At 39.0% G+C, this 13425-nt stretch overlaps 1 long non-coding RNA gene across 1 annotated transcript; it reads right to left on the minus strand.

Annotated features, from left to right (window-relative positions):
- Nucleotides 1–5801: 5801 nt before the first annotated feature.
- Nucleotides 5802–8722, minus strand: LOC145576218 (uncharacterized). Its single transcript, XR_014098340.1, has 3 exons — nucleotides 8598–8722; nucleotides 6625–6774; nucleotides 5802–5996 (listed from the first exon to the last, which is right to left on the minus strand). It is a non-coding gene; the product is annotated as an uncharacterized LOC145576218 (long non-coding RNA).
- Nucleotides 8723–13425: the final 4703 nt, after the last annotated feature.

A 13425-nucleotide genomic window follows, 5' to 3' on the forward strand; every position in this document is an offset into this window, starting at 1 on the left:
TCAGACACCACTCTTGAGGGGTTGGCTAACTTCCTCACGAGTGATCTCCCAAGTCCTACTAATTTGATCACTCTTTCCGACAAAGATCTACCACCGGAAGGTGACAAGCACAACAAAGCTCTCAACCTCACAGTAATTTGCAAGAAAATGAACGTCCCCATAACTCTTGTAGATAATGGATCGGCAATTAACGTTTGCCCACTTAGAACTGCGAGGATGTTGGGGATAAGAGATGAACATTTATCTCCATCAACACAAGGAATAAGAGCCTACGATAACTCACGTCGCCAAGCATTAGGCACAATTACTATTAATATAACGACGGGAGTAATTGAACATGCCACCACATTCCAAGTGGTAGATATTAAGGCCTCGTTCAACTTACTGTTGGGACGCCCTTCGCTTCATGACCTCAAGGCCATCCCTTCATCTCTTCACCAACAAGTGAAAGCCATAGTTGGAGGAGTACCAATTACAATCGATGCTTCACCTATGAGGATCAAAACAGTAGAAAACCCACTAATCAATGTGGAGCACGATGAGAATGACGAAGATCTGTGGGGCTTTAATGAAGAGGTCTCCTTAATCGAGAAATATGAAAGGACCCCTCTTCGCTACGACCTCCACTCCAACATGATAACCAATGCTATCCTGAGAAAACAAGGACACTTCCCTGGAATGACTCTAGGAAATAAGAAAGGGATAGCAAAACAGATGGGACTACGTGGCCTCCCTAAATTAGATACTTTCGGACTTGGTTTTGAACCGACTCTCGAAGATCTAAAGCGAGCCCAGGAAAAATCAAAAGCACGCAGAAATGCTCGCGCACAAAAGAAAGCAATCCCAATGGATCAATACCCTCTTACTTTAAATGGACAATTCATAAGAGAGGGAGAAGATTATCCATGTTACGAATTTCCAGAACCCTTTGTTGTAAACGGCATAAGACAACCTGGGTTCGAAATATTTCTGGATTGTTGCTTTCTAGATGAGATCCCAACTCATATCTATAAAGAAAAAGCACCCCCATGCTTTGACTATAATGTCATGGGACTTCTCTTTGGGCAAGAAAAGAATGAGCCAAGATATATAGAGGATAACTCCAGCAGAGGATTTAGTGCGCGGATGGCGCAAGACAGTAAAGGTGACTACCGCAAGCGAAAAGAAGATCTCAATAACTACAGGACAAGGGCCAATGTTTGAAGAATCGTCTGAGTCAGAGTCTTCCCCTATCGAGTCCTCTAAATCTCTAGTTGTAGCACCTCCCTCTACTCCTAGGATAGTTAGCAATCAAGTCCCAACGGACATTTCTTTATTTGATATAATGATTTCTGAGTTTAATAATATGTCTTCTTCCCCTTATTCCTCGTGTCTTTCTTTAACTCAAGATGACGAGTATTGCTTAACTAACAATGAAAATGACAAAGAAATTATTAAAGCAATGGAAACACTTGAAAATAAGACACCAATAATTGAGGACACTGAAACGGTTGATATCTCAAAAGATCCAACCATTAAAAGAGAAGTTAAAATCGGACTCTTGCTAAACAAAGATGAAAGAACCGATTTAATGAATCTACTTAAAGAATTCATCGATGTATTAGCTTGGTCATATGAAGATATGCCAGGCATTAATAGAGAAATAGCTCAGTACACTATACCACTAATCCCAGGGATGAAACCTGTAAAACAAAAGTTGCGTCGAATGAAACCCGACGTGGCTCTTAAAATAAAAGAAGAAGTACAAAAGTAAATAACTGCAGGTTTTATCAGGGTATCCAAATACCCCGAATGGGTTGCAAATGTAGTCCCAGTTCCAAAAAAGGATGGTAGGGTTCGAATGTGTGTCGACTATCAAGATCTAAATAAGGCAAGTCCAAAGGACGACTTCCCTTTACCACACATCGATATTTTGGTAGATAATACAGCAAATCACGCACTTCTCTCATTTATGGATGGATACGCAGGGTACAACCACATTCTCATGGCCGAAGAAAACATGGAGAAGACAACATTCATAACACCTTGGGGTACTTACTGTTACACGGTAATGCCATTCGGGTTAAAAAACGCGGGTGCCACTTACCAACAAGCAGCAACTGCCCTACTCCATGACATGATGCACAAAGAAGTCGAAGTATATGTGGACGACATGATTGTGAAATCTAAAGACCGTCCAGGACATCAAGTGGCCTTAAGAAAATTCTTCGAGAGGCTAAGAAAATACAATATGAGGTTGAATCCATCCAAGTGTGCTTTTGGAGTAACCTCAGGCAAACTCTTGGGATATGTCATAAGCTCTAGAGGAATAGAGATAGACCCAACCAAGATCAAAGCAATCATGTCAATGCCACCGCCCAAAACCGAGAAGCAAATTCGAGGATTTATTGGCCGGTTGCAATATATAAGTAGGTTCATATCTAAGCTAACAACAATATGTGAACCGATATTCAAGAAGCTTAAGAAAAACGTGCCAGTAATATGGGACGACGAATGTCAAAAAGCCTTTGAGAAGATTAAAGCCTATCTCACCAATCCTCCCGTATTAGCCCCAACGCTTCCAGGAATCCCTCTAAGGTTGTACTTAACAGTCACCAAAGAAACAATGGGAGCTATGCTCGCACAAGAGGTAGAAGGAAAAGAAAACGCCATTTACTACCTAAGCAAAAAGATGCTCGAATATGAAGCACGCTATACACCACTTGAGAAATTGTGCCTCGCATTGGTGTGGGCCGCAACCAAGTTAAGACACTACATGCTTGTTCACACAGTCTTTGTAGTATCATGAATGGATCCTCTCAAGTACTTATTCGAGAAATCCACGCTTAACGGACGCATCTCAAGGTGGATAGTCAACCTAGCCCAGTTTGATGTAAGATTCATGCCTCAAAAGGCTATCAAAGGATCTGTAGTCTCGGACTTCTTAGAGGACTTTCCGATAGAAGATTCGACACCAATACACGACAATGAATTTCCAGATGAAGACTTAATGGTCACGGAAGATGATACTTGGACTTTATACTTTAATGGAGCCTCGAACCAAAAGGGATGTGGCATAGGAGTCCTACTAGTATCACCTAAAGAGGAGCATGTTCCAATCTCAATAAAGTTGGATTTCGACGTTACCAACAACGCTGCAGAATATGAAGCATGCATGGTAGGCCTCGAAACAGCTTTAGCATTGGGTGTAAAGAAACTTCGAATATTCGGAGATTCTTCTTTGATCATCAACCAAATCTCCAAAAGATGGAAAGTAAGGAGTGAAAGCTTAGCCCCTTACCAAACCTATCTCGAAACTCTCACCGATCAACTGGAAAAGGTAGAATACACATATCTACCTAGAGAAGAAAACCAATTTGCCGATGCCTTGGCAAGACTAGCCTCAATGGTTAGGATTCCTAAGGAAATTGAGCAAATGCCTCTAATTATAGAGAAAAGACACAAACCAGCATACATTCAAGCTATAGAGGATGATGAAACAATCCAAGAAGAAGAAGAAGAAGAAGAACCATGGTATACCGACATACTCAATTATGTCACCAAAGGAGAATACCTTCCTCATGCTGACAAAAGAGCAAAACGAGTTTTAAGACTTTTGGCTTCCCAATACGTACTCATAAATGATGAGCTACACAAAAGGGTACCTAAAGGTCGAGCCCTATTATGTGTAGGAAAGAAAGACGCTCAAAGAACTATGAGAATAGTCCACGAAGGAGTATGTGGAACGCATGTTAATGGCAAAATGCTAGCCCAAAAGATAATGCGAGAAGGATATTATTGGACTACCATGAATAGGGATTGTCATCAATATGTAAAAAGATGCCCTAAATGCCAAATTTATGCAAATTTGCAACATATTCCTCCATCTCTTCTCTATACCTACACCTCACCATGGCCATTCTCAACATGGGGAATCGATATAATCGAAAAAATCACACCTCCTGGAACAGGAGGCCATGAGTACATCTTGGTAGCAATCGATTACTTCACAAAGTGGGTCGAAGCACAATCATATGTTAAACTCACTGTAAAACATGTAGCACTCTTTATCGAAAGGAACATAATTTGTCGATACGGAGTCCCACATGAGATGATAAGTGACAATGGAACTCACTTTGAAGCCGAATGTGAAGAATTGTTACAAAAGTATGGTATTCAACATTACCATTCTTCCCCTTATAGACCTCAAACAAATGGAGCAGTTGAGGCAGCTAATAAAAATTTAAAAACTATTATCGAGAAAATGACAGAAAATTATAAGGATTGGCCTAACAAACTCCATTTTGCACTTTGGGGTTATCGCACGTCAATTCGAACGTCAACAGGAAACACGCCATTCGCCCTAGTCTATGGAATGGATGCCATACACCCTGTAGAGCTAGAAATACCTTCTCTACGCATTGCGTTAGAAAGTAAACTCGATGAAGTTGAATGGACTAGAGCACGGTATGAAGAGTTAATTCTACTTGATGAAAAACGACTAGAAGCTCTACATGATACCCAATGCTACCAAACTCGTATGGCTAGACACTTCAACAAGAAGGTCAAGACAAGAAACATCAAGGTTAGAGACTTGGTACTAAAAGCACTAAGGAAAAATGTTTTGGATCCAAGAGGCAAATTCAGGCCCAAATGGTCCGGATCATACATTGTCAAAACAATCTTGTCAGGAGGTGCAGCTCAATTAACTAACATGGATGGCAATGAATTCTCAAACATGACCAATCTTGACCAACTTAAGAAGTACTACCCATAATTGCTTGAGTAAGACACTCAAGATAGCTACGTTTGGCCTAATTCCTTAAGAAAGGATACGTAGGCAACCCTTTAAAGGGTGCGGCCGCTTTAATTATCAAGAATCTCGCGTCCCAGCATCGACAAAAACATAAGCGCCAAAAAAAAAATTGTCGCCAAACGACAAGTGTGTCGCCAGGCGACAAGATGAAAAGTCTGGCGACAGACTCCTATGAGCGGCGCCAATTTTCTGCGAACATCTGAACAAGTTTGGTGCATTCTGGAAATTTTTTTGACTCCTGTACTTGAAGAAATTATTTCAGAAAAAATATTTTAAGTTGTTTTCACTGCTTTAAATGAACAAATGTAAAGTTAATTTAATTAAAAAGCTGAAATTGCATTCACTACTACAAAAAAGGCCTTAGAGAACTGTTAGAATAAGCTTTATAGATCGCCTTAGGGGCGTTCTTCTGCTAAGCGATGTATAAAGTATAGAGAACGGGTCGTATAGGCGTTTTATATAATAACAAATAGAGAACGGTTGTTAGTCACAACCGTTCTCTTTTCCCTTCTTAAATTCGTACACTAAGGAAGGAATACAGAACGGTTTAGGCCACTTAACCGTTCTATATTGCATTACAATAGAGAACGGTTAAGTTAGATAACAGTTCTCTAATTATTTTTTTTAAAAAAAATAAATCCAGCCATATGTATTTAATTATTCGAATTACCCCTTTACGTATTTTATACCGTATTATTCCTGTATTTTAATAATCTGAATTATTTTTGTATTTCATTTTAGACCTGTATTCCTGTTTAACTGTTTTATATCTTGTAAATTTATATATCCTGTAAGAAAATCTTCACATTTCTTTGTAAAAAAAATCTAAGAACCTGTACGTGAAATATAACTTTCTATATAATGAAATTAACAAAAATATTTCCAGATACGACAAAAGCCATCAAAATATACTTCATATATATAATTTTAAACATCCAACCACAATTAAATTGAATCATTCATACAAAATTTGTTCTATAAAAACAAATACGTGAGTTAAATATCAAAAACCTTTCTAGTTAATGTTGATTTAAAAAAAAACTGATGCCCCAAAATATACCAATACCATATTGATCTACAATTCACATAAATCATCGTCGTCGTCATTTGGTTGATGGTATCCGGTAACATATGAAATCCACCTTTCCCTAAGCTCGTCAATCATTTGTTGAGAATATGTATGAGCAACTTGCTTAATATACTACAAAACAATGTAAAATACATACATATTAGTTAATAATATATTAGTTCAAAATAGAGTGTCATTGTGGGGCATCGATAACAAATAAGCCTCAGTCAACAATATAGGTATACATTCGAAGTTGCGAACAAGGCACAACCAAACAAGCAAGAGTAACAGATCTTGCAAGCATTTGCACAATATCTCATGAAGTCATGATAGCAATAGCAAAGTAACAAATTTCAAATAATAATAACAATTTGATCTCTTTATGTGCCATCAATATCATTACAGTTATAATTGAATTCCCTTGAGCACTACTATTCGTGTTAACTAGCTTAGCATTAAGAAACAAGTTCTTCTATTTAATATAACCAAACTCTACTAGTTAAAAAAATAAGCAATTAGCTAAATATATCTACTGCCACTGATACAATCAATATCTTTATTGATTTAAAGTGCACATCTACTGCCACTGATACATTAAAGCTACGAAAATGAAGCCAAAAAATGGGTGTCCCACTCCCACTTATGAGAAAATCCCTTTGAAAAAACCAAAAAAAAAACAGAGGATGAGAATCCTCTATATCACCTCATCATATACTACCACTGATACATTAAAGCTGCAACTATCAAATACACACGTTACCTCGTATAGGCATTTGATAATCACATTTGGATTTACTCCCTTGGTGTCGTACATCCAATCCTTTCTTAATCTGGCCTTGAAAGCTCTCCAACGGATTGAAGCTCTCCCTAATACATAATTTCTACGTTCTTCCGGCACTATAAATCCTCTCTACAAAATTCAAATAAAAGATATCAGATATAACAATACCGAAATTCATATATCAAAACAATACCTGAATTCGAATAAACAAGCTTTTATGAGGCTTGATCATTCTCTGGAAGCCACACTGCAATCTTGATTTTTTTTTTTTTTAGGAACCCCATCAAGGCAGAAATTATATAAATAAATCAGAATTAGCTACATCAATAATATCATCAATGATGAAATGGAACGAACTAGAATTTCATCAATGATTATTTTCATCAGCCCAGCCTCTCTAGCAAGCTGTAAACCCCACCAGATAGCTTTGCTTTAGCTTCAGCAGCCTTCAGTTCCCACCTATCACAACACTGGACAACAGAGCAAACTGCAGCCTGCTGCTTGTTCCCAGCATGCGTATGCACAATATCCTCCTGTACTTCTTTACATATAAGCCTCGCCCATGAAATTCAATAATTCCAAAGTCTATTGTATTTTGACTCTAGTCTCTATGTATTAGCCTCACCCATGAAATTCAATATTTTGAGAAGAATAAACTTGACTCTAGTCTCAATGTATTAGCCTCACCCATCAATTTTTTTCCTCATTACCATCAAACCATTGTTCCATAGCCTAATTGGTTAAATCTCCAATATTAATTAATTACAATTTGCATTAATAAAAAGAAAAAAAACAGACAATTATGTGGGACAGAGTGATTAATGAAGGATACAATACAGGACAGTCAAAACAAAGTTGGGCTGATGCAGCACCTGCTAAAGACTATTTGGTTTGCACAAACCTCATCACATATAATCTAGTTCAAAATCCCTAGCATAAATTAAGTACTTGTATTTTATTAACAGCTTGATTATTATTTCTTATATAATCACTACTTGTTACCATTCATATTTTTTTTCTATTAACTTCACTGCAGCTTGATTATTACTTAAGGAAAGTGTTAAAACATAGGCATATGAGTTAAACATAAAAGAGTACAATAAAATTGAAAATTATGCCTTTTTCCTATGGTAATTATTCATGTTTCATTTGGGATAAAATAGATGCCACTGCCAAATCTGCCACGACTCATGAGTATCGACGTTTTATTTTCATGTATGTATGTATTAGGCATGCTCTGAAGCATATGTAACAAGGGTCCAGCATCATTAACACAACATCAGTTCTTGCATATAAAGGGAGTCCAACATTGCTGGACTACACCTCTAACTCATGATCATGGAACTAATCAAAAAGCCTTTAATCTTACCGTAATGAATTTAAAGAGGTCATCAATAACTTCTTTCGGAACTTCCTCCCAGTCTCAATAATTGATATTCATTCTTTCATGAACAACTACACCAATGTATGATGAAAAGATACATCTATTTCCCCAATTGGCACTTTATTGTGATTCCATTCCATTCCAAATTACACAACTAGTACATCAAATTACACTCTCCCCTAGCATGCTTTGCAAGGATGACCTCTCTCTTTGTTCCTTTTTTTTTTTTTAATCTGATTAAGGATCTAAATTGAACTTAGGTAAGATTAATTTGGCTAAATTAATTTTGATTACAATTGAAATTAAAGAAAATTCGACAAAATTAAGGGTAATTTGATTGAACTTACTGCAATAATTTGGCAGTTATCCCTAAAACTATAACTGTGAAATGTTTTTCAATCACCTAAAATTCGAATTGCAAATTACTTTAATAGATGAAAACTACGAATTCACTTCTATTTCCTTCATAATTTGAATGATGCATGCAATTAGATTGACAATTATCAGAATCCAATTACTCTTTGAGAAGAAAAATTCGAACCACAAAAAAAAAAATCATCGAGCCTACCTCAATTTACTGGTGCGGTGCTGCAGACGTGGAGCGGCGGTGGAGCGGCACTGTAAGCGGCTGATGAAGGTTTTGATATGGAGGTTTAATGGAGGTTTCACTTTTTTTTTTTTTTTTTTTGGCTGATGAATGAGTGAGAAAGAGGTTTCACGTATTTTTTGCTTTAGTATTCTAGTGAAAGTGAAAGAGAAGTGCGCTTCACTTTCCCATTTAGCCGCCTTAGATAATTTGGGTAAATTATTACTCGGTACGTATACAATTTCATCCTAATTTGTTTAAAAAAAAAGAGTTAATAATACAATATAAAACGGTTGTCAAGATGACCGTTCTATATCATCTATAATAAATAATTATTTTTTTAATTATTTGAGTAAAAAGAAATAGAGAACGGTTAACTATCCTAACCGTTCCATATGTATTAACATACAGAACGTCTCTTATATAAAGACGATCTATATTCTTCCGGAGAACGCCTACCTTTGATAACCGTTCTATATTTTGCGATCTCTAATCTAGTTTTTGGTGTAGTGATTAATAAATAAAAGAATTACATCATTGATGGAATTTAAATAAAGCTTAAAAAATTAAAATTAACTTAAAATTGTCTAATAAATTGAAGGAAAAGCAATGCTCTAATCTTTCTTTTCTTTCTTACTCCTTTTCCAATTCTTGTCAGAAGCTTCCTCTTCATCCATTACTTTTGCTAAGAGACATCCATTAAAGGCTCTACATTCGATTTTAGTATGGATAGTCTCTCCCACAGCTAAAACTCCATGCTTTTTCTCTACCCAAACCTTCTTTTCTGTAGAGTCCACCTTTCTTTTCCCTTTGTCTTTATTAGCACTCTTCTTCTTAGGCAACACAGGAGTCTTAAACTCAACTCTTTCACCTAGGCGTTTCTTAACAGGAAATTTCTTGTCACCAAGGCGAGTCTTCACATTGGTCTTCTCTACTTTGGTTTGGTCCTTTTGAGATCTACCAGTCAACCACTGCTTCACATCAATGGACAAAGAAGGTGGAACCTTTTGGGTAATCACTTCCCATAGAGGCCTACCACACCAATACTTGTCAAATATTTCAACTTCTTGTGAAACCGGGAATTCATAAGGGCGACGAAGATCTCCCGTAGGAACAATTTGCGCAATCCCATATTGCCTCTTTACTCTACGGGGATAATAAAAGGTCTATTTTGACAAACTAGGAAAACGGCAAAAGGGTTGGGCATTACAACCAATCATCTTTTCAAGCTTCCACCAGGGAATGACCTATTTAATGGAGAAGTCACAACAGGCAAAAACTTTGCCCCACTCTCGGCGACCCATCTTCAAGGAGAAACGCTTCTTTCGCCAAACAAAGCAATTGGGGGTATATTTGTCAATATTATCAGGAGGACTAATCAATTCTAGTCTCTCCATGAGCCACATCTGTAAAAATCAATGCACATAATCAGTATTTCTATACAAAAATATATTTTTAATTTCTGTAATTAAGAATATTATTTTTAATTTCTGTAATTAAGAATAAAATTGGGGAGCCTCGAAGAGGTGCTTCTGGATTCTTTTTCAATTCATCAAGACTAAGCATAGTCTCTCCAACGATTAATGGCATGGGATTTCTCCCAGATTCGATTTGTTCTAGCACAGATATTATAATTGCTTGACCATCATTATTTTTACCAGTAGTAAGAAAATATTGGCTAAGCATGCAAAAGAGGAAAGCTCTTCTCCTATAGACATGAAAAGATTCAGAGCGTGGTCTATCAAAATAAAAACGTGCAAATTATTTTAAATCAACATTATTACCATGCACTATGTTTTTTATATCTTTACCCCTAAGGTCAAGGAAAAGCTCATAATCTTTGTAATAATACTCACTCACCGTAGGCATTACCACAAGATTTAATGAAGGAAAGCCTAGAATGGCACCAAACTCTTCTGGCAAAGGGCAAATTTCATCATACCCTAATCTAAAGCAATGAGTATTAGAATCCCAATATTCTAAGGCGGTATGAATGAAGTCTATATCAAGATCTACCCCCTTTATGCCATTAATACCCCCCATATGGAAAAAGTCAAGTTCTTTCTCTCCTTAGTAGTTAAAGAACGACACCACTCACGAGTGAAATCACAAAAACTCTTCTTAATTAAAGCCATGACTAATTTTTGAGAAATCGTCAGATTTGGGGGCTATTTATAAAAAAATTTCTGGCAGATTTCGGATTCTGCAAGGATTTGGAAAAATAAGTCTGTCGCGTGGCGACAAATCTTGTCGCCTGGCGACAAAAGGATACACGTGGCGACAACGCGTCTGAGTCAACGACAATTACGCGTTATGCAAACCGCGTTTTTCTGACTTCGATTCGACTTTGATTTTACACCCCGTTATTCAATACCCCTATATACAAATCCATTCCATGTTGCCTTTTTCTTTTTGATTAAATTGAGCTTAGGCTTATTTTAGTCGAAATCATTTTATTTTTCATTTTTTTCTTTTTGGGGGAGAAAGTCGGATACCCTCCATTGATAATAAAAATGACGAAAATTTCCGACGCAAAAATTAAGTCACAATTGCACACACTCACATGCACATAAAATGAAAAATAAAATGCAAAGATAAAAGAGGCTTAATATAAAAAGTTTGTATATACAATATGTGAGTCATATAATACAAAAGACAAAGTCCTATGAAGTCAAAATAAATAAATAAGCACAGGTACAAACTATGGTGCCGGAGGCCGTAAATGATGAGGTACGTCCATCATATCAAAGAACGCTATAGTCCGGGGTGTATGCCCCTCACCATCTCCTGACCCACCAGTCGGTGGAAACCTCAACTCAGGGGCAGTCTACCCAGGCTCACCAATCGACAACGGCTGAGGTTGCAAGGGCTGCTGTGACGACGAGCCAACCTCGTACGTCCCACCACCCATCGAAGGAGCAGATGTCACGCCTCCTTAGCCCGTCGGCCCAGCAAAGACATCCTTAGGTGAAGAAGTCGAGCCCTCGTTTGGAGTAACCTCAGACCGGCCACCTCGGCCGCTGTCAGAAGTGCGGCGACTCCTTGAACCAGATCTACTCGGTTCTCTCCTAGCCTCGGGTCTCGACCGAGTGCGAGGTGAAGGAATAGGCTGTCCCTGCAAAGGTAAATCAAGTTAGATACCAAGTAAAGAATATAATGAAAGGTGATACAAAAGAAAGACAAGAGAGATACCTCCTCAACGTCGTTCCTCTGACAGGTAGCTCGGTTCCGTAACCTCACGAGCTGGCTGCGAAAGGCGTCTATACACCTCGCCATAGCTGTCACCACCTCACGAGAAAACTGTCAAAAGGAATAAAGTCAGTAATAATACAGAACAAATACCAAGGCAAGAAAATAGATGAGCTCACCCGAGTCTGGTGACGAGGAATGGATCGCTCCACAAAACGTTGATCCTCGGGGGCTGGAGGAATCATCTCCTCGATCGGTCCGAACGTACCCTGGTAATAGATAGACATCCTCGGAGGGACGAACTCCCTAGGCCCAGCCTGATAAAATTCAAATGATCATAATTCACTTGGGGGCTACCTAAAGAAAAATAAAAACTAAGCATACCGCTACCTCCTCAGACAAAACAGGGGTCGGCGCTAGCAAAGGCAGCAAGTCATCCTCGTAACTCTGCTCCAAATGGACATGAGACCGCCAGGGAGTGCCAGGAGACAACCGACTCGCGCAGTCACGCATCAACGCCTCGTGAAACATATGTTGAGGCGGGCAAATGGGGACGACGAAAACATCCGAGGAGTGCTGAATAGCTACTCTCTCGCCAAGATACACTGTAGCGTCATACGTCCCCTGAAAATAACGACGCTCGGTAGTATACCGCGCGGCCAGCGCAGGTATAACCAAATCAGCCCATGGTCGGTATACCACGTCAGGCTCCTACAAAACAGCTATGTAAGATAAATGCACTCAAAAGAGTAATATAAAAAAAAACAAGTGTTCACGAGAATCTACCGAGAGGATCAAATCTCGAATACGTGCAGTCTCAACCTGGCCAGTGCGACCTCCCCAACCAGCGCCGACGGGAAGCTCGCGAGGTGAAGGTCTCACCAGCTCAAGCGGGGGGAAGTACTCGTAGAACCAAATCTACATAGATCAGGAAAAGTCAACAAATGCTTGCACAAGTCTAGAGCTAATTTCAAAAGGATAGAAATATACCTCTACGACCCTCCAGAAATTAGAAAGTGCGACCTCTCCAGACAAAGCCCTGTGACGGCAGGAACGTCGCAGGCTCAGAAGAAAGTCGGCATAGGCCAAGCTGGCCCAGTCATACGTCCCGACCAGGTGAAGGTCGCGAACAGCTCTTATGTAGTAGAGGAGCACTCGACTACCCTTGTCAGGAGAAAAGGTCCCTGACAGCAAAATAAGAACAAAGATGCGCACCCGCTGCTCGAGAGTGGTCGCATCATCCTCAAAAGCCGCTACCAAGGGGGAACAGCGAATGCACCGGGAACTAAGCTGTCCTGGCTGAGCCTCGGCACGGGCCCGAACAGCAATCGGACCCAATAACTCCGAAACCATCGGTGAGTAGACAGTAATATTAATGTCAAATGGCATTAGAGACGAACGAAACTCCAAACCTGTGATGAGACTGAAGTCGGCAGGAGTGACCGTCATCTCACCCCAGGGAAAGTGAAAAGTGTTGGTGGTGTCCCAAAAGAACTCCACCAAAGCTCGGTCGACAAGGTTACCCCCATCATAGGAGTACATGGCCTGAATAGCCCGAAAGAGGGGAGTCAACCCACAGGACTCCCACAGCTGTCGCAACGCCTCGTCTCTGCTGAAGTAC

Source organism: Chenopodium album, chromosome 13 (assembly GCF_948465745.1).
Source record: "Chenopodium album chromosome 13, dcCheAlbu1.1, whole genome shotgun sequence".
Taxonomy (NCBI): Eukaryota; Viridiplantae; Streptophyta; class Magnoliopsida; order Caryophyllales; family Amaranthaceae; genus Chenopodium; species Chenopodium album.